Source organism: Macaca thibetana, chromosome 2 (assembly GCF_024542745.1).
Source record: "Macaca thibetana thibetana isolate TM-01 chromosome 2, ASM2454274v1, whole genome shotgun sequence".
In the NCBI taxonomy this organism is placed as follows: domain Eukaryota; kingdom Metazoa; phylum Chordata; class Mammalia; order Primates; family Cercopithecidae; genus Macaca; species Macaca thibetana.
This window is the reverse complement of record NC_065579.1, coordinates 177,152,855-177,177,962: the sequence shown is the minus strand read 5'-3', so window position 1 is coordinate 177,177,962 and position 25,108 is coordinate 177,152,855. Positions and strand designations below refer to the sequence as shown.

At 35.9% G+C, this 25,108-nt stretch overlaps 1 protein-coding gene and 1 long non-coding RNA gene across 4 annotated transcripts in view; one reads left to right on the top strand and one right to left on the bottom strand.

Annotated features, from left to right (window-relative positions):
• EPHA6 (EPH receptor A6) overlaps positions 1-25,108 on the top strand; it is a 932,172-nt gene that overhangs the window by 171,355 nt on the left and 735,709 nt on the right. The gene's annotated exons all lie outside the window — the stretch shown is intronic.
• LOC126947872 (uncharacterized) overlaps positions 21,655-25,108 on the bottom strand; it is a 71,074-nt gene continuing 67,620 nt past the window's right edge. Inside the window, exon 5 of the long non-coding RNA XR_007723233.1 lies at positions 21,655-21,837. This is a non-coding gene — a long non-coding RNA (uncharacterized LOC126947872). The remainder of the gene's footprint in view (positions 21,838-25,108) is intronic.

The following is a 25,108-nucleotide window of genomic DNA, read 5'->3' as shown; positions in this document are numbered from 1 at the left end:
AATGTTTCCTGCCTGCCAGACCCAAAGCACAGGAGCCCTAAGTTTCTCATTATTAATTAGGCCTGCTCTGCCTTCTAGTTCTCTTCAGGAGTCCAATGTGGACACTGTTGGAGCAGGATTTAAGCATCACTTTTGAAATTCATGCTGCTGAGGATGATGAAAAGATATATAGATATGATTTCATCTGGAACTTTGCTTTTAGAGATGATAAACAGGAAAAATTACAGTGAGGCTTTAGGGATTTTCATAATTTGTTTGAATGAATTTGAGAACTCTTGGTCAGCTATGCAACTAAGGCACAATAAGCTGATTTAAAATAGAATAAATCTGTATCTATTCATACTCCATATCTAATGAATGATGTATATTTATTTGCATTTTAATAACTTGTTATGATATTTTATCCTAAAAGTTATACTACAGAATGTTTGAATTTTTGATTCTTTTTTGCATAATATTATTAAGGCATACCTATATCCAAATTCTAGAAGCACAAAAGAGAGTGGTAGACTCTTACTCTTGCTGTATGAACCAGGCTTAAATAGATAGAAAGATTATATTAACATGTTTGCTAAAATTTAAAAGCAAACACAAATAATTTGGGTTGCTTTATTATACATCATAAGTAGTATTTTAGTCTTCTTTCAAATCTCAACTGATATTTCATAACTGTTTTAATTTTATTTCATAGGTTCATAATTAAGACTGTCATATTGGGCATGTTGATATTAGAGATTTAACATTGTTTTAATTTATTCTACTTAATGTAAGACTTTTCTAAGGTTTTGAATTTAAAAATAACATTGATTTGCAAAGTGTTATGCTAATTTACATCAAATGGTCTTTCAGTTTATATGTCTAAGACTATTTTAGCACTGTGGAAGAAATAATTGGAAACAACGTGCAAAATTGAATGCAATTTTTGTTTAGTTATGTGAGTTCTAAAGTGGCATGAATTCCTAATAAGCTCCTCTTAAACATTAATTTAGGATAAATCTCATTAAGGTAGTGGTACTTGTGCTTAGAGATATTAGTTTGTGTTTAAAATTTTAGACCTGCTGAGAATATATATATAGCAAAAATGCCTTCTTTACGCCTATAGGTATCACTCAGTATAACTTAACAAAATAATATTTGTCTCTGGAAATGAAAATTGTGAAACACCAGGCATAATTAAAAACCTTTCTTCTGCCTAGAAATATGCTTTAAATTTTTTTTTTTCTAGTAGTGCATTAAAATTCAGAAGAAAAGGATGGTGGCAATTCTTGGACCATCGCATTCTTGTTCACAGAGGTGAATGGGATATGCGGGGCCTTTTGTGACATTGTATTGATTTGATCTCTTGAAGAGTGTTGTTATTAAGGCTTCATGGCATAGTCCTCTGCTGCAGTTCAGAAACATTTATGCTGTGTGTTTATGATCTTCTATCTAATCATGTTATCAGAGATGACTGTGCAAGCAGAGAGCATAAAGAAATTTGAGATACCAGGATTTGCTGGCATTAAATAAGGGGGTTTGAGGATATGATGAAAAGCTGAAAGGTAAGATTGAGATCAGAAAAAAAAAAGGCAGATTTATTGGCCCAGGTAGTATTTTCACTTTCTAAAGGTTCTCACACACTAAATATAAACTCTTATATTATAACCTTCAATTCCAAGCAAAGCAGCTTTTTCATGAAGCAATTCCAGACTTTCATCTATCTTGAGAAGAATAAAAAATCAAGAAGTCTGAGAAGTCTAAAAATAGAAGGTATTATTTCCAAGCAAGAAAGGGTAAAGTTGAATAATTACAGGCATACCTCAGACATATTTCAGGTTCAGTTCCAGACCACAGCAATAAAGCAATTATCGCAGTAATGCAAGTCACATGAATATTTTGATTTTCCAGTGAATATAAAAGTTATATTTACACTGTATTATTGTCTATTAGGTTTACAATAGCATTGTATCTAAAAACAATGTACATGCTTAATTTAAAAACACCGTATTGCTAAAAAATTGCTAACGATCATCTGAGCCTTCAGCAAGTCAATCATTTTGCTGGTGGAGAATCTTGCCTCGATATTGATGGTTGCTGACAGATTAGGGTGGCAGTTGCTGAAGGTTTTGGTACCTGTGGCAATTTCTTAAGATAACACAACATTGAAGTTAGCCACATCAGTTGACTCTTTCATGAAAGATGGCTCTATAGCATGCTAGGTGCTTAATATCATTTTACCCAGAGTAGAACTTTCAAAATTGGAGTCAGTCCTCTCAAACCCTGCTGCTGCTTTGTCAACTAAGTTGAAATAACATTATAAACATTTTGCTGTCATTTCAGCAATGTGCACAGTGTCTTTACTGGGAATAGATTCTGTCTCAAGAAACCTCTTTCTTTGCTCGTCCATGAGGGGCAACTCCTGATGTTTTCAAGTTTTATCATGACATTGCAGCAATTCATTTGTATCTTGTCTCTGCTTCTGCTTTTTCTCTTGCTGTATCCACAACATCTGCAGTTATTTTCTGCATTGAAGTCTTGTACCCCTCAACGTCATCCTTGAGGGTAGGTATTAATTTCTTCCAAACTCCTGTGATTGTTGATTTTGTTTTACCTCCTCCCATGAATCGTGGATGTTCTTAATGGTGTCTACAGTGTTGAGTTCTTTGCAGAGTATTTTCAGTTTACTTTGCCTGGATCCATTGGAGGAATCACTATGGCAGCTGTAGCCTTAGAAAATATATTTCTTAAGTCATAAGACTTGAAAGTTGACATTTCCCTATGATTGATGGACTGCAGAATGGATGTTGTGCTAGCAGATGTGAAAACAACATTACTCTTCCTGTGTATCTCCATCAGAGCTTTTGGGTGACCAGGTGCCTCATCAGTGATCAGTACTATTTTGAAAGCAATCTTACTTTCTGAGCAGTAAGTCTCAACAGCAGGCTTAAAATTCTCCATAAACCATGCTGTGGACAGATGTACTGTCATCAAACTTTGTTGTTCCATTTATAGAGCATGGGCAGAATAGATTTACCATAATTCTTACTGGATTTAGGATTTTCAGAATGTAAATGGGCTTTGACTTCCACTTAAACTCACAAGCTGCATTAGGTCCTAACAGGAGATCCAGGCTATACTTTGAAGCTTTGATGCCAGGCAGTGACTTCCCCTTTCTAGTTACAAAAGTAATAGATGGCATCTTCTTCCACTATAGGATTGTTACATCTACATTGAAACCCTAAGTGTGGCCACCTTCATCAAAGATTTTAGCTAGGTCTTCTGGATAACTCACTGCAGCTTCTACATCATCAGCACTTGCTGCTTTACCTTGCATTATCTTATAAAGATGGTTTTGTCCTTAAACTTTCTGAACCAACCACTGTTGGCTTCCAATTTTTACTTTGCAGCTTCCTCCCCTCACTCAGCCTTCATGGAATTAAAGAGATTTAGGGTCTTATTCTGGATTAGGCTGTGGCTTAAGGGAATGTTATGACTGCTTTGACTTTCTGTCCAGATCACTGAAACTCCTTATCAACAATAAGGCTGCTTTGTTTTGTTATTCATGTGTTCACTGGAGTAGCACTTTTTATTCCTTGAATAACTTGTTATTTGCAATCACAACTTGGCTAACTCTGGTGCAAGAAGCTTAGTTTTCACCTATCTCAGCTTTCAAGGCCTTCCTCACTAAGTTTAATCATTTCTAGCTTTTGATTTTAAGTAAGAGAAGTGTATCTCTTCTTTTCACTTGACCATTTAGAGTTCATTGTAGGGTTATTGGCTTAATTTCAATATTGTTGTGTCTCAGAGACCCAAGGAAACAGAGAGAGAAGGGAGAATGGCCAGTGAGTGGAGCAGCTGAAACACACCGTATTTTATTAAGTTTTCTGACTTATGTGAGTATGGTTTATGGTACACCCCCAAAAAAGGGTAGGGACACTGAAAATCACCAATCATACAAAAGTAACATAAAAAATCATTGATAATATCTGTTATGGCTACCTATGATATAAGATCTGCATTACATGTAGTAAGGATGTAAAAGTTTGAAATATTGCTAGAATTACCAAAATTACCAAAATCTGATACGGAGACAGAAAATGAGCACACACTTTTGGAAAAATGGCACAATAGCCTTGCTTGATGCAAGGTTGCCACAAACCTTCTGTTTTTAGAAAATGCAGTATCTGCAAAGTTCAGTAAAGTTCAATAAAACAAGACATGCCTATAATAGTTTGTTCTTTGTCATGATTTATAAAGGAGGTTAAAATGCAAACCTACTTGAAATTATAATTTTAGCAAATTATTTTACACATATTTAATATCAAGTTTAGTCCATATTTTATTCTGTTAATTTGAAGACTTTATATTCCTATAGGGCTGTCCTTAATTTAAAAAGTCAAATTTATGTAAATAAATTTACACACATTTCTATGGGAGCATAAATTTATTCACTATCTCTGTACTCTTTCCAGACATGACTTACCATGTTACCCACTGAAATGCCTCCTTTTCATGTGAATTCTGCCTAGAATTTTAATTCTACCTTTTAAACAAGTGAAATTAATATGTGTGTGTGTATATATATATTTTTTTCAATAGTTGGATACATCAATATATAGTAACAGTTTTTGTACCTTTCATTTTGTTTATCATTATCTCCTTTCTTTTGGGTTCAAAAGTATGTCTTTTGGTAGTTCTTTTGATAATGTTCTATGAGCAGTTAAGATTTTTATTTAATGGATATTTAAGAATAGCTTTTCTTTCTCTCCTTCTTCATTGATTGTTTATATGGATGTAGAATACAAGATGATGATGATTTTAATTCAACATTCTGAAGATGTTATTTTCCCGTCTATGAGAATCTATTATTGCTAATGAATGCTGACAATTTAATTGTCATTTCTTGGGAGATTATGTATATAATCTATATTTTTGGTTTTTAGTTATATCTGATGTGTCTGGGTGTGGATTTTTTTACTGCTTTTCATTCTGTGTTTTTAACCTGAGAAAGAAAGACACAGAGAAAGAGAAATAGAAAGAGAGAGAGAGATTGCTTTCCTTTATTCTGTATTTCTAGAATTTTTATTAAATGTGTTTGTTGGAAACTTTCAATTTATCCTCTCTGTCTTTGAAATAATTTTTTGAATATTTAAATATTTGAATATTTAAATCTCAACAATAATTTCCAGGTTTAGAATTTTCACTTTGACTATGCCTAGTTAAGAGTTTACCTCATCTATTAAGATATCTTTATCTTCACTAGTTTTAGTCGTTAATTTTTTCATTCTTTTTGTTTCATTTTTGCCTACTTTGTTACATAATTTTCTTCCTCCTTTATGGAAGTTATTTTATTCTTGATATATTTTAAAGTCCCATTCTAATTGATTTGGATCAAATTAATCTGAGTGTTTAGTGTGTTGCCTACATTTCTAAACATTTAGGTCTATCACGTACTTTGGAATTGTTGTAGGCTGACTTATCTGAAAATTTTATATTTTACTGTCTGATTTCTGTTACTGTGTCATTAGTTTTTTATTTGAAAAGTTTGTGATTATACCAACCCAGTTCCCTAGGCCTTAAATAGAGAAAATTTAAGGGGCCTAATAAATTTCCCAAAGAATTCAAGTTAGAATTCCTGGTTGACAGGTAGTTCTGCTTCATGCATTAAATCGGGGATCCAGACTTCTTGCCTTTAGTAAAGCAGACATCTCTTAAAGCCTTGTAGTTGTCTGTATCCAGCTCAGAGATTAGAGACTTACAACGATAACTCGTTACCAGAAGTTTGAAAGTATTTATGTAAAATACATGATTCCTCAAATAATGTATGAATTGTTATTGCAGAAGGTTTACCACAAATGTTCCCTGTTGCTATTTTTAGTTTCTATATGAAAATAATCACACTTTCTTCAAAATAGTTGATTACTATTTATTTCTATATAAAGAGAATAAGGTTTGAATTTATAAAAATAACTTTAATTTGGCATACTTAGTTTGGTTTATATCTGGTTTTATGAAACACACACACATATATACAAACACACATGCGCATATATATATATATACATATAAATACTTTCAAATTGTTTTTAAGATATGTTGTTGTCTTTTGTAAGAAAATCATCCCGGGGGTGGACATAAACTCTGATATACCTTATGGTGATATTGGAGGACATTCTTAATATTTTTTAGTCCTTTGAGACAATAACTTACAAAAATTTAAGAAATTACTGGTGTTCTCAGTTATTCATGTGATCTTTTTAGGAAATAATCCTTTTTGTACTCAGTTTTTTTTTCCTTTTGACATGTGCTACTATCAATTGAAAATTTGACTTTTATAAATAGTTCTCCATTATGATATTATGAAAACTTCTGGTAACAAGTTACCGTTTTCAATCTGAAATTACTACAAACTTTTTTTAGAATGAGTATCAATCAATCAATATTATTACTGGAAACAGTAGTCTCAGTTTTACATTGAACTGTAGAGTAATGGTAAATTTGAAGTGATGGAGATGTGCAGTTTCAAGTCACCGTATACGAGGATTATGAGCATGAAAAGAAGCATGCCGTACCAACAATAGATGGGAACTTTGGGGCCGCAAAAACAAGCTCTGCTTTTCTGCAGCCATAGACAGAAAAAAGCATGATTTATTCCCATTATTGGACAGTGTCAAAAGTGACTGCCATAAAAAGTGATGAAAACCTCTTGAAAGATGGAAACACTGTTCTGTTGGACAGAGAAAAACAACTCTTGTCTTGGATAGAATTCTTTAACTAGGATTATAGTATCTTTGGTCTTTTTTAAAATAAATGACTCATATTCTAATTTCTCTGTTTTATTTCTATTCTTTTTTAAAAGTTAACTACTCTTCAGGACTGGTTATTTTCTACCCCTTCATAATTAAGGAGCCTATATTCTTTATCTCTATGTTTACAATTAAATATTTTTAATAAAATTAAATGTAAAAATTGTGTTAATTTGGAAAACATTGAAGATTCTCTATTAATTTAATAATTGCATTATGACCAGGAGGACTTTCCTCTAATTTTATGTGGGTGCATTTATATATAGATTGCTATTATGAACTAATTCACCATGGAGATGAAGTATTAATATTATATGTATATAATTTTTAAAATTACCCTATAAAATAAATAGCATACATTACTTATGTAAATATGTTTTATTCATGAGGGTTGTTTTTCAGAAATTCTCTTTCATCTATTGAGGTGACCATAAAATTTTTCTATTTATCTATTAATGAGATGTGTTATAATAGTATATTTCCTTAGATGACCTATCTATGGTTTAATAAAGTTAAGTTATTTGGCCTTGATTTTGGCCTTTATTAAAAATTGGGATGAGGAGATTCTGTCGAATGCTATGAAGTATAACTATGTTTTGAGTGACATAAAGAATATATGAGATACCATCTCACACCAGTTAGAATGGCGATCATTAAAAAGTCAGGAAACAACAGGTGCTGGAGAGGATGTGGAGAAATAGGAACACTTTTACACTGTTGGTGGGATTGTAAACTAGTTCAACCATTATGGAAAACAGTATGGCGATTCCTCAAGGATCTAGAACTAGATGTACCATATGACCCAGCCATCCCATTACTGGGTATATACCCAAAGGATTATAAATTATGCTGCTATAAAGACACATGCACACGTATGTTTATTGCGGCACTATTCACAATAGCAAAGACTTGGAATCAACCCAAATGTCCATCAGTGACAAATTGGATTAAGAAAATATGGCACATATACACCATGGAATACTATGCAGCCATCAAAAAGGATGAGTTTGTGTCCTTTGTAGGGACATGGATGCAGCTGGAAACCATCATTCTTAGCAAACTATCACAAGAACACAAAACCAAACACCGCATGTTCTCACTCATAGGTGGGAACTGAACAATGAGATCACTTGGACTCGGGAAGGGGGACATCACACACCGGGGCCTATCATGGGGAGGGATTGCACTGGGAGTTATACCTGATGTAAATGACGAGTTGTTGGGTGCTGACGAGTTGATGGGTGCAGCACAGCAACATGGCACAAGTATACATATGTAACAAACCTGCACGTTATACACATGTACCCTAGAACTTAAAGTATAATAATAATAAATAAATTTTAAAAAAAGAATATAATAGTTATATGTACTGTGTTCTTGGATAGGAGTTGTAAACAAGTCAGACTCAAAATTCTTCCTGTTTTTGCTACTTTGAATTTAGCAGAAATGGTACTCATTTTTGTATAAAATAACAAGTGCATTGCAATATAAAGGAGTATTTAAAAAGAACAATAAAGTAGAAGAATATTCCTGGCAGATATTAAAATGTATTTGAAGGAATATATTTAAAATGTATAGTATTAACTTCCAAAGATACATATTCATCAATGTTACCAAGAAAAGAGGTTAAAAATAGACTAAATTACATGAAGTAGTAAAACAATGGTGAAATTAAGATTATTAATTAATGGGAAGAATAGACAGATTGTTTAATGCCATGGTTATGTTGTAGGGGTTGACATTGGGGAGGAGAAGCAATACTAATTTGGGCATAGGGCAAATATTGCAATTTCTTTCTTTTCTCTTCTCTTCTTTTCTTTTTTTTTTTGAGACAGAGTTTCACTCTTTTCTCCCAGGCTGGAGTGCAATGGTGAAATCTCGGTTCACTGCAACCTCTGCCTCCTGGGTTCAAGTGATTCTCCTGCCTCGGCCTCCCAAGTAGCTGGGATTACAGGCACACCCCACCATGCCCAGCTAATTTTTATATTTTTAGTAGAGACGAGGTTTTGCCATGTTGGCCAGGCTGCTCTTGAACTCCTGACCTTAGGTGATCTGTCCACCTTGGCCTCCCAAAGTGCTGGGATTACAGACCAGTTTCTTAACTAAGCCCCAGAAGAGTCACCCTCACAATTAAATGTGAGTTGAATGTTGGAAATTAACATCCATTGTACCTTAGTGGAGAGATCTATTTGGGGAAAAGAGAATTCCCACAGAGTTTCTTGTTGCTTTAAAATGAAGCGTAAGGCAACGTTATAACAAAATGAGGCTTACTTGTAGGATACAAATTACGATTTTCATGAAAACTTGCAACTGTAATGAAGCAGTAACTTTTTAAAAATGATTTGCTTTCCTATTTCTTTTTTTCTTTATTTCTTAAAAAAAAAAGAGGGGGTATACATGTGCAGAAGTGCAGGTTTGTTACATAGGTATATTTGTGCCATGGTGGCTTGTTGCACCTATTGACCCATCCTCTAAATTCCTTCCCCTCACCCCACACCCCACAACAGGCCCCAGTGTGTGATGTTCCCCTCCTTGTGTCCATGTGTTCTCAATGTTCAACCCCCCACTTATGAGTGAGAACATGCAGTGCTTGGTTTTCTGTTTCTATGTTAGTTTGCTGAGGATGAGGGCTTCCAGCTTCATCCATGCCCCTGCAAAGGACATAATCTCATTTCTTTTTATGGCTGCATAATATTCTATGGTGTGTATATGTAGCACATTTCTTTTATCCTGTCTCTCATTGATGGGCATTTGGTTTGTTTCCATGTCTTCGTTATTGTAAATAGTGCTGCAGTAAACATATGCATGCATGTGTCTTTATAGTAGAATGATTTATATTCCCTTGGGTATATACCCAGTAATGGTATTACTGAGTCAAATGGTATTTCTGGTTCTAGATCCTTGAGGAATCACTATATGTCTTCCATAATGGTTGAATTAATTTACATTCACATCAACAGTGTAAAGGCATTCCTGTTTCTCCACAACATCACCAGCAACTATTGTTTCTTGACTTTTTAATAATCGCCATTCTGACTGGCATGAGAAGGTATCTCATTGTGGTTTTGATGTACATTTCTCTAATGATCAGTGCTGTTGAGTTTTTTTTCATATTGACCACATAAATTTCTTCTTTTGAGAAGTGTCTGTTTATGTCCTATGCCCACTTTTTGATGGGGTTGTTTGTCTTTTTCTTGTAAATATGTTTAAGTTCCTTGTAAATTCTGGATATTAGACATTTGTCAGATGGGTAAACTGCCAAAATTTTCTCCCATTCTGTAGGTTTCCCATTCACTCTGATGATAGTTTGTTTTGCTGTTCAGAAGCTCTTTAGATTAATTAGATCCCATTAATCAGTTCTGGATTTTGTTGCCATTGCTTTTGGCATTTTTGTCATGAAGTCTTTGCCAATGCCTATGTCCTGAATGGTATTGCCTAGGTTTTCTTATAGGTTTTTATGGTTTTTGGTTTTACCTTTAAGTCTTTAATCCATCTTGAGTTAATTTTTTATAAGGTGTAAGGAAGGAGTCCAGTTTCAGTTTTCTGCATATGACTACTCAGTTTTCCCAGCACTGTTTAATGAATAGGAGATCCTTTCTCCATTGCTTATTTTTGTCAGGTTTGTCAAAGATCAGATGAGTGTAGGTGTGTGGTGTTATTTCTGAGGTTTCTGTTCTGATCCACTGGTCTATATGTCTGTCTTGGCATCAGTACCATGCTGTTTTGGTTACTGTAGTCTTGTAGTACAGTTTGAAGTCAGGTAGTGTGATGCCTCCAGCTTTGTTCTTTTTGCTTAGGATTGTTTTGGCTATACCGGGTCTTCTTTGATTCCATATGGAATTTAAGATAGTATTTTTTTCTAATTTTGTGAAGAATATCAATGGCAGTCTGATGGGAATAGTATTGAATCTATGAATTACTTTGGGCAGTATGGCCATTTTCACAATATTGAATCTTCCTATCCATGAGGATGGAATGTTTTCCCATTTGTTTATGTTCTGTCTTATTTCCTTGAGCAGTGGTTTGTAGTTCACCTTGAAGAGGTCCTTCATATCCCTTATTAGCTGTATTCCTAGGTATATTATTCTCTTTGTAGTGATTGTGAATGGGAGTTAATTCATTATTTGACTCTCTGCTTGCCTATTGTTGATGTAAAGGAATGCTTGTGAGTTTTGCACATTGATTTTATATTCTGAGACTTTGCTGAAGTTGCTTATCAGTTCAAGAGGTTTTTGGACTGAGATGGGGTTTTCTAAAAGTGAAATCGTGTGGTCTACAAACAGAGACAACTTGACTTCCTCCCTTCTTATTTGAATACTCTTTCTTTCTTTCCCTTGCCTGATTGCCCTGGCCAGAACTTCCAATACTATGTTGAATAGGTGTTGTGAGAGAGGGCATCCTTGTCTTGTGCTAGTTTTTAAAGGAATGCTTCCAGCTTTTGCCCATTCAATATGATATTGGCTATGAGTTCGTCATAAATAGCTCTTATTATTTTGACGTATGTTCCATCAATACATAGTTTTTTCAGAGTTTTTAACATGAAGGGCTGTTGAATTTTACCGAAGGCCTTTTCTGCATCTATTGAAATAATCATGTGGCTTTTGTCTTTGGTTCTGTTTATGTGATAGATTACATTTATTGATTTGTGTATGTTGAACCAGCCTTGCATCCCAGGGATGAAGCTGACCTGATCGTAGTGGATAGTTTGTTGATGTGCTGCTGGATTTGGTTTGCCAATATTTGATTGAGGATTTTTGCGTCAGTGTTCATCAGGGATATTGGCCTGAAGTTTTGTTTTTTTGTTGTGTCTCTTCCCCGTTTTGGTATCAGGATGATGTTGGCTTCATAAAATGAGTTACGGAGGAGTTCCTCCTTTTCAATTGTTTTGAATAATTTCAGAAGGAGTGGTCCCAGTTCCTCTTTGTATTTCTGGAAGGGTTCAGCTGTGAATCCGTCTGGTCCTGGGCTTTTTTTGGTTGGTAGACTATTAATTACTGCCTCAATTTAAGTGCTTCTTATTAGTCTTTTCAGGGATTCAACTTCTTCCTGGTTTAGTCTTGATAGGGTGTATACATCCAGGAAGTTACCCATTTCTACTAGATTTTCTAGTTTATTTACATAGAGATGCTTATAGTATTCTCCGATGGTGGTTTGTATTTCTGTGGGGTCAGTGGTGATATCCCCTGTATCATTTTTTATTGTGTCCATTTGATTCTTCTCTGTCTTCTTCTTTGTTAGTCTGGCTAGCAGTCTATTTATTTTGTTAATTTTTTCAAAAAAACAGTCCTGGATTCGTTGATTTTTTTGGAATGTTTTTCATGTCTCTATTTCCATCAATTCTTCTCTGATCTTAGTTATTTTTTGTTTTCTGTTAGCTTTTGGATTAGTTTGCTCTTTTCTCTCTAGCGCTTTTAATTTTGATTTTAAGGTGTTGATTCAAGATCTTTCTAGCTTTCTGATGTGGGCATTTAGTGCTATAAATTTCCCTCTTAACCCTGCTGTAGCTGTGTCCCAGAAATTCTGGTATGTCATCTCTTTGTTCTCATTGGTTTCAAAGAACTTGATTTCTGCCTTAATTTCGTTATTTACCCAGGAGTCATTCAGGAGCATGTTGTTCAATTTCCATTTAATTAAGTGGTTTTGAGTGAGTTTCTTAATCCTGAGTTCTAATTTGATTGCACTTTGATCTGAGAGACTATTTGTTATGATTTCAGTTCTGCATTTGCTGAGGAGTGTTTTACTTCCAATTATGTGGTTGATTTTAGAATAAGTGCCAAGTGGCACTGAGAAGAATATATATTCTGTTGTTTTTGGGGTGGTGAGTTCTGTAGATGTCTATTAGTTCCACTTGATCCAGAGCTGAGTTCAAGTCCTAAATATCCTTCTTAATTTTCTGTCTTGTTCATCTATCTAGTACCAACAGTGGTAAGTTTTCCGCTATTATTGTGTGGGAGTCTACGTGTCTTTGTAGGTGTCTAAGAACTTGTTTTATGAATCTGCGTCCTCCTGTATTGGCTGCATATATATATTCGGAACAGTTATCTCTTCTTGTTGAATTGTTGCCTTTACCATTATGTAATACCCTTCTTTGTCTTTTTTAATCTTTTTTGGTTTAAAGTCTGTTTTATCAGAGATTAGGATTGCGATCCCTGCTTTTTCTTTTTCTTTTTTCTTTTCTTTCTCTCTCTCTTTTTTTTTTTTTTTTTTTTTTTTTTGCTTTCCATTTGCTTCGTAAACTTTCCTCCATCCCTTTATTTAACCAAATCGCCAGTCTGTGTCTTAATTGGGGCATTTAGGCCATTTACATGTAAGGTTAGTATCATTATGTATGAATTTGATACTCTCATCATGATGCTATTTGGTTATTTTGCACACTAGTTGATGCAGTTTCTTCACAGTGTCAATGGTCTTTATATTTTGGTGTGTTTTTGCAGTGACTGGTACCAGTTTTTCCTTTCCATATTTAGTGCTTCTTTCAGGAGTTCTCACAGGGCAGACCTGGTGGTAACGAAATCCCTGAGCATTTGTTTGTCTGTAAAGGATTTTATTTTTCCTTTGCTTAAGAAACGTAGTTTGACTGGATATGAAGTTCTTGATTGAAAATTCTTTTCTTTAAGAATGTTGAATATAGGCCCCCCACTCTCTTCTTGCTTGTAGGGTTTCTGCTGAGAAGTCTACTGTCAGTCTGATGGGCTTCCCTTTGTAGGTGACCTGGCATTTCTCTCTGGCTGCCCTTAACAGTTTTTTCATCATATTGACCTTGGAGAATCTGATGATTATATGTCTTGCGGATTATCTTCTTGTGGAGTATCTTAATGGTGTTCTCTATATTTTCTGAATTTGCATGTTGGTCTGTCTTCCTAGGTTGAAGAAGTTCTCCTGGATAATATCCCGAAGTGTGTTTTCCAGCTCATCTCCATTCTCCCTGTCTCCTTCTGGTACTCCGATCAATCATAGGTTTGGTCTTTTTATGAAGTCGCATTTTTTTTGGAGGCTTCGTTCATTCTTTTTCATTCTTTTTCCTCTATTCTTGTCTGCATGTCTTATTTCAGTAAGGTGGTCTTCAAACTCTGATAACCTTTCTTCCGCTTGGTCAATTTGGCTGCTGATACTTGTGTGTGCTTCACATAGTTCTTGTGCTATGTTTTTCAGCCCCATCAGGTTGTTTTATGTTCAAGGTACATAAACTGGTTATTGTAGTTAGCAGTTCCTCTATCCTTTTATCAAGGTTCTTAGCTTCTTTGCATTGGGTTAGAACATACTCTTTTAGCTCATCAAAGTTTTTTATTACCCATCTCCTGAAGCGCTACTTCTGTCAGTTTATCCATCTTATCCTCCATCCAGTTCTGTGCCCTTGACAGAGAGATGCTGTAATCATTTGGTTGAGAAGAGACACTCTGGCCTTTTGGTTTTTAGCATTTTTGCATTGATTCTCAACTTCGTGAATTTGTGTAGTTTTGGTCTTTGAGGCTGCTGACCCTTGGATGGGTTTTTTTATGGGGGCCCTCTTGTTGTTATTATTGTTGATGATTATGCTCTTGTTGTCCCTTTCTGTTTGTTTTGTTTTCTTTCAATAGTCAGGTCCCTCTTCTGTAGGGCTATTGCAGTTTGCTGGGGGTTCACTTCATGCCTTATTCATCTCATTTGCTCCCCTGCCTGGAGATATCACTCAAGGAGTCTGGAGAGCAGCAAAGATGGGTGCCTTCTCCTTCTTTTGGCACCTCTGACCTTGAGGGTCACCAACCTGATATCAGTAGGATCACTCCTGTATAGGGTATCTGACAACCCAGTTGGGTGGCATGGGGAGCAGGACTCATTTAATGAAGCACTTTGTACCTTGGTGGAGAAAGTGTGTTTTGCTGGAGGGAAACCCACTAGTCTGGGTCACCTGGATTCCTCAGAACTACCAAGAGGAAAGGTTAAGTCTGCTGGTCTGCAGAGACAGTGGCCACCTCTTCCCCTAGGGGCTTAGGCCCAGGGAGATCCAAATTCTGTCCCTGATCCTCTGGCTGGAGTCATTGGAGATCCTGCAGGGAAGTCCTGCCCACTGAGGAAGGATGGGTCCGGGTTAGACCTTAAGAGGCATTCTGGCTGCAGATTGCCACAGCCGGTGTGTTGGGCTGTGGGGACAAGTCTTGGGACCAAGCAGTCCAGCCTGCCTGACTCTAGCAGGGGAAAAAGCAGCCTGGAGCTATAGAAATGGGTGCTGGCCTTCCCCCATCCAGGGAGCTTAGTGTGGCAGGCAGTTGCCAGTCCCAGTGCTGGTTGCTGCGCCTCCGTCAGGGAGCTCAAAGGGCTTAGACAGCAGGCAGCTGCAGTTGGTGCTGGTCGCCCCTCCCTGCAGGAGTTTGGTAGGCTTAAGCAGATTCCAGCTGAGAGGCTGTAAGAATCTGCAGATTCCAGGGTTGGGAGGCTAGGCCCTGGTGGCATGGTTTCATGAGTGGGATCTGTTGATCCACGGGTTGCTCAGTTCCACAGAAAAAGCAGTTTCCCTGGCTGGGTAGCATGCTCACTCACCACCTCACTTGGCTGGAGGAAAGGGACTCCCCTTCCCCTTGTGGCTCTCAGGTAGGCGGCCGCACCCCTCTGCTCTTCCTTCTCTCCATGGACCATGCTAGCCTTCTAGTCAGTTTTGATGAGATAACCTGGATACCTTGGTTGCTGTTGAAGAATTCACATGCTGTCTTTTTTTTTTTTTTTTTTTTTTTTTTTTTTTTGATAGGAGCCTCCAAAGGCCACTGCTTCTAGTTGGCCATCTTGACCCACCCCGAAACAGTAACTTTTGAAGAATAAAAGCAAAAGAGAAACATTACTAAAATGTTAAAGGATTACATTTACAGCCAAAATGTGTTTTGTTTTTGTGTGTGTGTGTGTTTTCATTAAGAAGACATTGTGTTGGTGTGAAATATGGGTTCTGGTCAATCAAAGGGAAATTCTAGATTATTTGTAATATCATGTAATAACTTAGAGCAGGAATTGGCAGACCGTAGCCTGATTGCCAACCCCAACCCATTTTTGTAAATAAAGTGTCTTGGAATACAGCCAAATTCATTCATTTACATATTGCCTGTATCTGCTTTCAAGCTATAGTAGCAGGGTTGAGTAGCTGTGTCAGACACCATATGGCCTATAAAGCTTAAAATATTTACTATCTAGTCATTTACAGATAATATTTGCATACCTCTGCCCTATAGGCAAATTAATGCATAAATGGAAAATACAAAGTTATCAAACTTATTTTTTAGCCATATATTAGTGGGTAGCATTTTTGTAATTAAACGTAGAATAAAACCTCTACTGGAAATATTTTCCTCAAAAGGTAACCATCTTTTTATTCAGTCATTTATCATTTTTTTTTTAAAAAAAAAAACTTATTTCTTCATTTTGAGGCAGAGTCTCGCTCTGCTGTCCAGGCTGGAGTGCGTTGGCAATCTCGGCTCACTGCAACCTCCACCTCCCGGGTTCAATCGATTCTCCTGCCTCAGCCTCTGAGTAGCTGGGACTACAGGCACGTGCCGCCAGGCTCAGTCATTTACCAAAGCATCTATGCTAAGGAATGTACATTCAAAAGCATTCAATAGAGGATTTCATATTGTTTTGTCTTAGGAAAGAATTTGGTTTTTATTAAAATGCAGAAATAGAGAGGAGATTATGTTAGTAAAAAATGTAGGGATGTGTCTGTGGTACGTGTGCGTGTGCGTGTGCGTGTGCGTGTGCGTGTGCGTGTGTGTGTGTATTTTCATAAAGGAGTGTTAGGTGCTTGCTACTGACTTGTAACCAAAGTAAGATTTGGCTGTTTGCCACCTGAAAAGACAAACACATAAGAAGTAAGGTTTCGTGGAAGAAAGCAGCTTTATTCAAGTGTTGACATCTTGGGAGACGGCCAGACTCAAGCCTCAAAAAGCCATCTTAAATTCTCAGACTGCATAAGGGGATTTTCAGGGGGAAGGTTGCATGGAAACTGTACAGGAGTGTACATGGTGCAGGTCTGCTTCTTGTTTTCCACTGGCTAGTTTAAGTAACAGACTATCCAGAGGCCTGGTTGGCATCATCTCAGTAGGGGTCAGGTTAGGGATTAACTGCACAACTGTTTCATCTTGAAAGGGAGAAAATTGAAACTGCTATCTCTACCTCATGTCTGGATTGTTGTAAGATTAGCCTTTGGACATTTCAAGCAAACAGGTAGTTAGATATATGGGTATCAAGAAACAAACAAGGGAGGGATTATCTTTAGAGGAAGCTAGCAAACTGGCTATACTGGTTACATTAGGAGACATTTCTCAAGGACTCTTTAATACTAGTTAATTCTCTCATTTTGCATTTTGATTAATTACGATGACAGACACTAAAAATGTATTTGTGATTTGTTTAACTTCTATTTCTTTTTCAACTTTTATTTTAGATTTAAGGGATACATGTACAGGTTTGTTTCATGGGTATATTATGTGAAACTAAGGTTTGTGATATAAATGATCCCATCACCCAGGTAGTGAGCATAGTACTCAATAGTTAGTTTTTCAACCCTTATCCCCAACCCCACTCCTTCCTCCAGTAGTCTTCAGTGTCTATTGTTGCCATCTTTATATACATGAGTACCTAAGATTGAACTCCCACTTATAAGTGAGGACATACTTATAAGTATGGTTTTCTGTTTCTGCATTAATTTATTTGGGATAATGGCTTGCTGACTTCTCTGTGTTGCAGCAAAGAACATTATTTCTTTCTCTTTTTTGTGGCTGCATAGTATTCCATGATACATATATACCATATCTTCTTTATCTGCTACACAGTTGGTGGGCACCTAGGTTGATTCAATGTGTTTGATACTGTGAATAATGCTGTGATGAACTTACAAGTGTATGTCTTTTTGGTAGAGTGATTGATTTAAAAAAAAATTACCCAGTAATGGGATTGTTGGATCAAATGGTAGTTTTAAGTTCTTTGAGAAACCTACAAACTGCTTTCCACAGTGGCTGAACCAATTTACATTCCCGCAACAGTATATAAGTTTCCCCTTTTCTCTGCAGCCTCACCCAGCATGTTTTTTTTTTTTTTTTTTTTTTTTTTTTTTTTTTTTTTGGAGACAGGGTCTCATTCTGTCACCCAGGCTGGAGTGCAGTGACATGATCACAGCTCCCAGTAGCCTTGACATCCCGACTCTGGGCTCAGATGAGCCTCTCATCTCAGCCTCCATGGTAACTGGAACTACAAGTGTGTGCCACCTGCCCAACTAATTATGTAATATATATATATAAATTATATATATATTTTAGTTATATATATATAACTAAAATTAGTTATATATATATAACTAAATTATATATATATAACTAAAATATATATATAATTTATATATATATATACAGACACACACACACTTTTTTTTTTAAGAAACTGGGTTTTGTCGTGTTGCCCAGGCTTGTCTCAAACTCCTGGGCTTAAGCAATCTGCCCCCGTCGGCCTCTCAAATACTGGGATTACAGGCATGAGCCACCACTGGACTGTTGTTTTTTGCCTTTTTAATAATAGCCCTTCTGGCTGATTTCAAATGGTATCTCGTTATTGTTTTGATTTGCATGTCTCTCATGATTAGTGATGTGGAACATTTTTCATATGTTTGTTGGCTACTTATATGTCTTTTGAGAAGTATCTGTTAGTATATTTGCCCACTTTATTTATTTATACTTGTTGAATTGTTTTAGTTCTTTACAGATTCTTAATATTAGACCTTTTTCAGATACCTAGTTTGCAAATATACTCTCCCATTCTGTAGGTTGTGTGTTTGCCCTATTGATAATTTCTTTTTGCTGTCTAGAAGCTCTTTAGTTTAATTATGCCTCACTTGTCAATTTTTGTTTTTGTTGCAATTGCTTTTGAGGACTTAGTCATAAATTCTTTCTCAAGCCCAGTATTCAGAATGGTATTTGTTTAGGTTTTTTTCTAGAATTGTTGTAGTTTGAGGTCTTATATAAATGCATTTGTTGAAAAAAGTGTGAGTTAGTGGTTTATATTCTTTGTGTAAAAGTATACACAGCATCAAATTATAAATAAAATTTAAATTATATTTTACTTAGAAATGATTAAAAAAGGATTTTCTGTGAACCATAGACTAAATTTCCAGTAGGTTCTCATTTTTTCTCACTACATCTATATTATATGGTACTTTTAGCAATCCTAGATATCTGTTTGTTAAGGTGTTATGGAGGTATAATATTTACTGCGTACCCACTACATCCTGCGAAACCATGAATTGCCATTAACTATCACAGTCTCTGTCAAACAATACACAAGTCGTTGGAACACAGTATTATAATTGTGCTGTTGCTTATATGAAGGGATGTACACTCACATGGAGGCCATAAGTATATATATACTTTGTATACTTAGCTTATGAAATATGTTTAAAATGGGTGTTCTTTGAAATTTTCCCAAAATTGATAATCTTGAATAAGAGTCTTTTAATGAAGATATTTCTAAAATAAGGAATGTATCTTACCTGCTTAAGGTATAGATAAGAACCTTTGTTTTCAACCAAAATAATAGTTATATTAAAATTATGAAGCATGTTTATGCATAGGAGTTTTATGTTTTTGTTTTTGGCATGGGTCTTCAGTAATGCCTCCTACAAACTCATCATTATTGTATATTGTCATTACCTTATTTTTGTACTTCTCTCTCTCTCTGTCCTCTCCACCACCCAACCTGTCTTATTTTTGCCCTTTAAAGAACTTAATTTATGCTGAATGGTTAATATTTTATCATTATATTTATTTATATTTGAACTTTCTTATACAATATACTTGATTAAACTTTCCTGTAAAATGTCACTATATTTTCCCATTTTATACCCCTTGTCTTTTAAGATAAACAGATAGAGAGATAAAAAGATAGATATTCAACACATTAATTCTAGTTCATCAAAAGTAAGAATTTGGAAAAATTATTTACCATTACATATTTAAATGATTTTTCAGAATTTTACTGTGGGCATTATTATCTGCTTCTTGAGGAGTATCAGTCTACTTCATGCTCTTCACTATTCAAATGGGGTCTTGTTCTCCAAGCAGAAGAGCTCCTTCATTCCTTCATTCATCCCTCTCTCCCTCCCTTCCTCCCTCCTCTCCTCTCCTCCCTCACTCCTCCTTTCCCTTCCTTCCTTCCTCCCTCCCTCCTTCCCTCCCTCCCTCCCTCCTTCCCTTCCCTTCTCTTCCCTTCATTTCCTTCCTTCCTCCCTCCTTCCCTCCCTCCCTCCCTTCCTCCCTACCTCTCTCCCTCTCTCCCTTCCTTCATTTCTCCCTTTTTCTTTCCTCTCTCCCTTCACCTACTTCATTCCCTCCCTTCACCTCCTCCCTTCCCTCCCTCCATCCTTCCTTCTCCCTTCCTTTCCCTTCCCTTCCCTTCCCTTCCCTCCTCTCCCCTCCCACTTTTCTTTCCCCTTCCCCTTCCCCCTTCCCCCTTCCCCTTCCCCTTCCCCTTCCCCTTCCCTTTTCCCTTTCTGTTATGGTATAAATATGCAAAACTTGTTTGGAGGAAATGGAGAAAATTATTGCTTAATACATCTCTTCTTCCATTAAAGTTCTTTCTGTATATGTATACTTGACATTCTTAGGAAAGGACTGTGATGTTGAAACATAAATTAGCAATGCTTGCAGAATTTAATGATCTGCCTGTGAATGCAAAATATATCATGTAATAATTCTGTACCTACTAATGAAACATTGAAGAATTCAGCATTGCACGTGGAATGTTTCTTTAAATGAATATTACTTCAAAGGGATGATGATCAAAGTATTTAAGAATTCCTAAAGGATCAGAAATTCTTTTTTGAGATAATTTTCCTTAACATAACAATGCATGTTTATTTATTTGATGTCTGATGGCCATGGAGTAGTGGTATTTTATGAAAAAAAGTCTTAATTTTGCTGTGACAGCCTCTTTTCCCAGAAGATTAGCATACCAAGGTTTGTCTTCTATATATATGTAAGCTAGATAAAAGTGTTAATTCTAATTGAAATGGTTCCTTTAGTATATTTAATGAATGCTCCACAGACAAGTAGATTAAACTGAAAATTATTGACACAAGTTTTATCATTGCAGAAGAAAATAATGACCAAAATCATTGTCTCCTCTTGATCAAATTTAACTCCCTTGTCATAGAAAATTGTACATTGAAGTTAGGAGTAAAGGCCTGTGTGGAAAAAGAAGTAACATTATACAATAAAGTATTGTAGAAGAAAATCTTACTAGTTTATGAAACCTTATACTGAAAGAAAAAGCAAGGAAAATAGATGTTCAATTGGTAAAATCAGTATAAGGTAACAACTTAAAATGATTTTGTCCAGCTCTGTCATTAAGTAGGGCCTGTAAGCAGTAGGGGAACTTTACCCCAGAAACATATGTGTGTATGTTTTCTTTTCCAGAAAGATCCAGGAGTGTTTGGGCTACAGCCAGTTTCATTTCTTAATACAGGAAAATTATGAGGCTGTATCCAGACTGTCTTTTCAATGTCAAACTAAATATGCTTTTAGAATAAAAGAATAAGTGTTGTTAGGGAAAAAACCCATTAAAACTACTCCCATCTCCAATTTTAGTGTTAAAAAGAATATATATACATAATTAATTAAAATAAATTATGTTTGGGAAAGGCCGTGAGCTCACAATGATAATCAAAAGGGACACATTAAAATACAAATACAACAGAATGGAAGGGGATCGGGAGAGGAGTGGACACTCCTGGTGAGGCCAGTGCTGGAGAGCATGATTCCTCATCCAGAAGACGCAGTTCCCCACATACTTGGCAAGGCTCCCAGCCTCTGAGACCATTATCAAGTTCACTGGGCTCACAGAAACAGATAATTTATTTAAAAATTAGACACAAAAACTTCACTAATAGCTGACCATCTCTGGGTAGTGACTTTTTTTAATTACGAGAAAACATTTAAGGAAAATCAGTGCTTTTACATTCCATTTCAGAATTGCTTAGGCTGTTTGTTTATTGTCTTTCCTTGTTTACTTGCACTGTTTGGCTAACCTCTTCCATTGTTCATTCTTCCTGAAAAAACAAAAAACAAACAAACAAAAAAACCCCAACAGCTTCATTAATCTTAAAATATAAAAAGAAAATCCCAAAGTGGCAAATGAAACATTAAAGATATGTGTCTTACTAAAGCAGCTTGCTGTAGGTGTTGGCTACGTTTTTTGTTTGAAACTTTGTATATTTAGATATTTATGTAGAAGTTAAATTCTACAAGCTTCTGGTAATGACTTTAAACAATTAATGTATCTTCCAACAATAAAATCAACACTTCTGATTTTGAATGAAAAAGATCTCGATTTTGGCAATGATTCAAAGCTTTTTCTCTGAATTTCAAAATTTTCAACAGAATCTCCACTTTAAATTCCCCCCCCCACTCTATTAGATTTAACTATAATAATGTGAATGTTCCAATTTCAGAGACAAAGTAAATTAAGTATAAAAGTTCTAACAAGAAATAGTTTTTTACACTATAAAGTATTTACTTTAAAATAAAATGCGTACAATTCAGTTAAAATCAAGAGACAAGATGTGACTTATTTATAATAGCTCTATTAAATATAATGACATAAAATAAACTGTACTTTAAAGTGTGCAACTTGGTGAGTTTTAACGTATGTCTAGAGCCATGAACCCATTGTCACAATGAAGACAATAAGCATATCTATCACTCCCAAATTTCTTGTTATGCACCTATGTAATTCCTCTCTCCTTTCCTTTACTACAGCCAATAACTATGGCTCTATACACTTGTCTCTTTATGTTGGTGAACATTTTCTAGAATTGTCAGAGGCATCTACAGTATCCACTCTTTTGCCTGTTCTTTAATTCAATGTGATTATTTTGCCAATTATTCATGTAACTGGATGTATCAGTAGTTCATTACTTTTAATGCTGAGTAGTAGAACATTGTTTGGATATACTACTAGTTGTTTTATCCATTCATTTGCTGATGGAAATTTTTGTAGTATCTTGTTTGTGGCTGTTACAAATAAATTTGTTAAGAACATTTATGGAGGGGCAGAGCAAGATGGCCCAACATCCATCTCCAATCATCCCACCACCACAAGTCACCAATTTGACTACTATCTCCCGAAAATAAGCACCTTCATAAGTACCAAAAATCAGGTGAGCATTCACAGTACCTAGACTTAATTTCATATCACTGAAAGAGGCACTGGAAGAAAGTAGGATTTAGTCTTGATTTACTGATGGCACTCCACTTCCATTCCCTGGAAGTGGCTGTGTGGTTCAGAGTGAGAATCTCTGTGCCTGGGAGAGGGACAGTGCAGCAACTGTGAGACATTGCACTGACCTCAGTAGTCCTTTGTAGTAGCCAAAAGCAAAACCAGGCTGAACACAGCTGATGTCAACCCTCAGAAGGAGTATTTAAATCAGCCTCAGCCAGAAGGGAATTGTCCATCCCGTCAGTCAAAAAATTGAGTTCTGGCAAGTCTCACCACCACATGCTAAAGTGCTTGGGGGCCCTAAATAAATGGGAAAGGCAGTCTAGGCCCCAATGACTGAAACTTCTAGGTGAATCTAGGGCTGAACTGAACTCACAGCCAGTGGACTTATGGGGCAAGTGACCTACTCAGACAGCATTTAGGTTAGTGAAGGGAATGCTCATGCTGCTAGATGTATTGGGCTCTATTGTATGTTGTTTCTTTTCTCTTGCTGCCTTTAGGATCCTTTGTCCTTGATCTTTGGGAGTTCAGTTATTAAATGCCTTTAGGTAGTCGTCTTTGGGTTAAATCTGCTTGGTGTTCTGTAACCTTATTGTATTTGGATATGGACATATTTTTCTAGGTTGCGGATGTTCTTTGTTGTTATCCCTTTGAATAATCTTTCTTTTTATTATTATACTTTAAGTTCTAGGGTACATGTGCACAACGTGCAGGTTTGTTACATATGTATACATGTGTCGTGTTGGTGTGCTGCACCCACTAACTCGTCAATTACATTAGGTATATCTCGTATGGCTGTCTTTTTCTCTACCTCGTCTTTAAGGCAAATAACTCTTAGATTTATTCTTCTGAGGCTATTTTCTAGATCCTGTAGGCATGCTTTACTGTTTTTTATTCTTTGTTTGTCTCCTCTGTGTATTTTCAAATAGCCTACCTTCAAGCTCACTGATCCTTCTTCTGTTTGATCAAGTCTGCTACTGAAAGACTCTGATGCATTCTTCATATGTCCATCACATTTTTCAGCTCCAAAATTTCTGCTTAATTCTTTTAAATTACTTCAATCTACTTGCTAAATTTACCTGATAGAATTCTGAATTTCTTGTCTATCTTTTTCTGTCTCCCATTTATTTTGGGGTCTTTATTTACATGCATTTTTACTGCTTTATGTTCTTTCAGAGTTTACTCATGCTCCGATCATTTTTCTTAGTGTTGATGCAAGACTTTTCTAATCTTCTGGGTGCTTCTTTCTGTGGCCTTGGGTAATTTTCTCACATATATGTGCTAATCATCACTTGGTCAAGTATTTGAGGAGGCCCTCTACAAATTCAGTTTTTTTCTTTTGCCATCACTTTCCTCTCTAGTAATCTATCTCCTGTGAACTCTTTCAGTTCACAGCTGGAGCTGTGACTCCAGCTATGTTTTCTCAACACAAAAAGACTGTCTGTCTCTACCTTGCTTCCCCCTCACTGTGTTGTACCCTGGACACTTTCTTTAGGCATAAGTTGGAGCCATATTGAGGTTGACTTCATTTTATTCCTTTCTCTTGGGGATTATATGTTTTTCTCCTTTTTTAGTTGTTTCATCAGTACATATATATTTATTCTCTGGTATACCCCTGTGGCCAGATGTCCTGATAGAACAGATTTAATTTATCAGCTTTTCAATAAACTAGAGAACATGTATATACACATAGTATATATGTATGTGTTATGTATATATAAAACCATATGCATAATTATTATATTTTTGCTTTTCTTTGTAAGTTTGCATCTATTATGATTAGTATGTGATATTTGTATATAGGTGTCATCATTTGAATCATTGGTCCCAGTTTTTCATTTCTCCTTGTATTCATGCTTTTTCCCATATAATTTTGAAGTTCTTTCCACTAAAGCACAAGTGCTTTTCCGGATTCCTTGACTTTGACCTTAGCAATAAGGTTTGTTTGGACCAATGGAACATGAGTCTAAGTTGCAGTCTGCCAGTTCTGAGCCTATGCCTCAAGCCTATGCCTAGCTTGTTTTTGCTTGCTCTGTTATACCTCTATCAATACCACGAGGCTTTCCTAGTGTTTTCTGGTGCAGACTGAGCCCCAACTGCAG